The following is a 5,210-nucleotide window of genomic DNA, read 5'->3' as shown; positions in this document are numbered from 1 at the left end:
TTTTTTTTTTTTTTTTTTTTTTTTTTTTTTTTTTTTGGGGGGGGGGGATGGCTTTGGAACAAAGCAATTCGAAATACATCTGTAGTGTACATATCTTAGAGGTAAATAGAGAAGGCAGTATATTTAGTCACCAGTTCGAAGATTTTGTTCAAGTATGTAATTAGATAAATCTTAATATTAATTTTTTTATTCTCAATTTTAAAATGCTTGGATGAATGAGAAGGCATATGAGTCAATCCCATTCTGGGCACCTCGATGCAGCTTTGAAATGACAATAAGTGCTGGGGTTGTAGCTCAGTGGTAGAGCACTTTAGCATATGTTGGATCCTCAGCACCACATTAAAAAATAAACAAAATAAAGGTATTATGTCCATCTACAACTAAAAAATGTTTAAAATTACAATAATAAAATGTTAAATTTCAGGGCTGGGGCTGTAGCTCAGCGGCAGAGAGCTTGCCTAGCATGTGTTAGGCACTGGGTTTGATCCTGAGCACCACATAAAAATAAACAAAATAAAGGTATGCTGTTCATCTACAACTACAAAAAAACTTGAATGTTAAAATTCATAGAAATAAACTTGACAGAAAGTATATTTACATTGTGTCTATATATACCATGCCAAAACATCTCCACAAAGTCAGGTATCTGCATATTTCTACAGAGCAAAAGATTGATTAATTCTGACATCTTTGATCTAAGTGTGTGGGATCTTGCAACTAGCTGGGGACTGTTCTTTCTGCTCTGAAAAAAAAAAAGTGTATTCATTGAGTAAATATTGAGCCTCTGCACCATACTATGTTCACAACACTGCATTTCTGTTGAAATCCAGGGCATACACAGGAAGTATGCTTCCCACTCTCAAGGAGTTTATAAATTGTCAGATTCAAGCACATAATCAGAAAAATAGCAACTATTTATTGAATGCTTTCTAGTTGCCCAGTACCATGCTTTGTCTTATCCCACAGTCCTTCAAAATAATATCTCATTTGCTCTTCACAGCAAGACTCTGAATTTGCTCATTTAAACCTCAGAAGTAAGTTGTCCAGTGTTACACATCTAGAAATTGACAGACTAGAGATCTGAATGCAGGCATGTCTGATTCTAAAAATTATGCCTTATGTTACACTGCCTCTCAATAGCAATATGTAATAACAAGTTTAGTGATGGGCAAAGGATAGTGACATTAAACTATAGTAGGTGGAACTGAGGTTAAACAAAAATAATAACCTAGTTTTTATGAAAAGAGTGAGAGACACTAAAATATGTTACTAAGCCAAGATGAATAATCTCCTTCCAAAAAGATTTTATGAAACAGATCAACTGTCTGGAATGATTAGATGTAGCATAAAGACAAATAAAGATGGTTTAACTGGTTTGTGAAATGTGATTTCATCTCCTCAAACCTTGTCATCACTTTTAGAATTAGCTTTATGTTTGAGGCAAATAACAATTCATTGTCAACTACTACTGGAGTAAACAATGCATTATTTTCTTGTTGATTTTTCAGAAAAGAAAGCAAATTGGTTTCAAAAATTAAAATTTTCACAATAACTGATATGTTGTTAGGGTGTTCTGTAATTTATCTTTAGTTATCAGAATGTACTTCTTAAATTTGTTTGAAACTGGATCAACATTACATACTGTATATGTGTGTCAAAATACAATACTGTACTCCTTAAATAAGTTCAAATATTACATATCAATTAAAAATAAAAATAAATTTTTAAAAGAAAGAAAAAGAAAATGTTAATTCTGAAGTGATGAGTACCTTAATTAGGTTGGTTATGGTGATCATTTCACAATGTATATATACATATATTAAAACATCAAGTCATACACATGAAACATATACAACTTTACTTGGCAATTGCACCTCAATAAATATAGAAAAAAAGAAACTGGATCAAATACAATATTAGACAATAGGAACCGATTTTCTCCCCACCCCACTAAAAAGTGATCACTTGTAGAGCAGAAAACCAGAGCCATTTAATGACATCACACTGCAGTTTAGCACAGGAAGCAAAGTAGGATACCATGGATGGCTGCTTCTGCAAGGGGAATTTAAGAAAGCAGAATGTAATCTCCCAATTTAGAATTTGGCCAGTAGACAAGAGTCTAACGCCCCTACTCTAGTGAAAATAGCAAGGAATCTTTAATAAGCACCAGAAGTCATGTCCTTAGTTCTGCATTTAATCTAAAAACAAAACACTATCATAGCTATGGTACCAGACTAAGGGACTGATGCAATGGGAAACCCAAAGACAAGGACATTACAGCTGAATTACAAAAATAGCTTTTCTCCCAAGGATTTTTAATTCTGATTTCAAAACTCACTAGCATAAAGAAAATAGACAAACCAAATGTAATCATTGCAGAAAAGACATCATTACCTGACCGCTAGGGGTTATTCATCTGAAATGCTTTGTTGTACAGATTGGCTAAAAGGCAGGGGATGGGAACTACTAGCCTTTTCCTCTCTGTTAACTTCTCCTAAGCTTGGCTCATCTCCCATCCTAACCTTAAGTTTCAAGAAACTTTATAAATCCCCTGGCAAGAAGTAGCAGTGGTGGTGGTGGTGGTGGTAATACCTCTTTTTAGCCTTTGAGGAAACGCCTCTCCAGGCCTTGTTTTCTTGCAGTGTCTCCAGCATAGAAACAAACATTCATTTAAACATAAATGAAATCCACAGAACAAATTCTGTGAAAATGTTTTTAACAACTATACAACGTGCATACTACATAGGAAAATTGACCTTGTCAGGATACTATTGAAGTATAAAGGTCAAAGTATGATAGAGCACATGTGTTTCTACCCTTTGCTGATACTGGAGTGCAGTGATAATACCCTCCAGAGGAGACATTAAGGTGCCTTCTGCTCTTTGTAACTGTCAAGCTGGCAGCTGAAGATTCCACATTTCTTTTTTTTAATTGGTTCTTTTTAGTTATACATGACAGTAGAATCCACATTTCTTTTAAATAAAAACATAAATAGGGCATAGTCTCTTCGTCAACAAAGCACATTCAAATTGTAAGCATTTCTGCTTTTGCATTTACCTCTAAATTGCTATTAACTCTTGTCAAAGTCTTTGTTTTTACAACTGTGGAAATGCTACTTGATCAGAGGTTATGCACATTATTTACTATGTGGTAAAACTGGAAATTGAATTTCAGAAAACAAGAATATTTATAATTTGATGAGATAGTAAACATATTAATGTTGTAAAATTAGTTTCTTCAGTTTCTGGGGGTGTAGGTGAGATGAGAAACGTTCACATAATTTAATTTTTTAAAAATCTGCCATTTATGTCCAAACAAGTGTTATTTTTATCTTCTGTCATCAAACTTACTCAACTGTCATCCATGAACAACCGCAGAATGTAATATTCTTAGCTATTACTTTGATCTAACCTTATACACATATGACCAATAGTTGTGATGGTAGAGGTGGTGATTAGCTCACTTTTATGTTTAATGAATATTGGAGTAAATTCTGAAACTCTTTACCTACTTTTCAATTCAAATTCATGCATCAGTTTTTGTTTTCCTCATATGAAGCAGTTCTTCCCTTTCTAAACCCCTGCTTTATCTAATGAACACGTTTATGAGCCAAAGCACCAAGATCTGCCTTGAATGGTTTTCTAGTTGTTTCATTTACATCTTCTATCATCAACTTGAATACAAACTAATTGAATGTTGTTTTGATATCTGTTTCCTTGAGACAAAGTTTTATAAACTCTTTAATGAGATTTACATAAGCTAATATCTTCACTGAATGTGAAAGATAAAACAGAGCTAGCTAGTTGTACATTAGAAAAGAAAGCTTTTCAGTGAGGAGATGATACAAAGGAAGAGTTGTAAGCAACAAAAACATGAAGGTGTCAACTATAGTTTGGAAAATCTTTACTTGATTGTTTTTGTCTTGTCCCTTTTCATTAAAGAATTCATCTACTATTCCCTATGCATCTATTGAGGTGTGTATACTATTATACTCCACCTCCAAATTTAACTATAAAAATATAGTTGTTTTCCTACAACTAATCTCATCATGTTCTGGAACACCTACCTCTTCCCGTTGATTGGAGGCACAGGTTAGGCAGGGTGAGGATTAAAACTGTTAATTAAAATGTAAAAGTCTGCTCTGAATTAAAAGTCTCTTTTATGCAAACATTCAATTTAAATTTCCAACTCACTCATGGTGCTGAGGAGCAAAATCTGAGCCCCATAACCTCTGTTGGATATTAGCTGAAGTGTAGCTCATTTTTGTCTCACACTCTCCACTACTTAAATATCCATCATTTATGGCTCATTCTCTCAGCATATTTAATGCACAATGGTCATGTCAGGAAGTTTTGCTATCTCTTCACATTTACTGTCTAGCATTCCTACCTCAACTCCTAGTGCTGCTGCTAACCCTCTAAACTTTAGTCATATCCTCCATCCAGGCCCTTACTTTGGCTATCCACCCCACAGACTCTTCTTTGGGGCTGTTTCCTTATACCACAGCAACTGCCTGGTGGGTAGGTTGCCACTTAATCCTCAGCTGCCTTCTGCATCCTCCATAGAATTCCACAAGGGATTTTAGATTTCTTTCATGAATTTTTCTAACTAAAACCCCCAAGCTGCCATTTCTACTTCAAATGTTTCATAGTAATATATGGCTTTTTTAAAGGGCTTAAAATTTCCCATGCTATACCTGCCCTGTGGATCACCAAAGTTTTCTCATTATTTCTTGTTGAGATATAACTCATAACGCATATAATTCACCCATTTATATTTTACAATTCATTGTTTTTTAGAATATTCACTCAGTTGTGCAACCATCAATATAATCAATTTTGAAACATTTTCATCACCCCAAAATGAAACTCTATACTTATTGCAAGTAACTGTCTATTCCTTCCCATTCTCCTCAAACCCAGGCAACCACTAGTCTACTATCTGTATAGATTTACCTATTTTGAACATTTCATATAAATGGAACAATAAAATATTTTCTCTTTTAGGTATTACTTCACTTAGTGAGTGTTTTCAAGTTCACTATAGCATCTGTCTACCAGTACTTACTTCCTTTTTGTGGATAATTTGTGTTTCATTATATAAATATGCCCCATTTCTTTATTCACTCATCAATTGATTGATACTTAGGTGTTCACACTTTTTGGTTATCATGAATAATACTGCATTGAATATCTGTGAACTAGTTTTTG

The sequence above is a fragment of the Marmota marmota genome, unplaced genomic scaffold (assembly GCF_001458135.2).
Source record: "Marmota marmota marmota unplaced genomic scaffold, marMar, whole genome shotgun sequence".
Taxonomy (NCBI): Eukaryota; Metazoa; Chordata; class Mammalia; order Rodentia; family Sciuridae; genus Marmota; species Marmota marmota.
Note: the sequence above shows the minus strand (reverse complement) of the source record.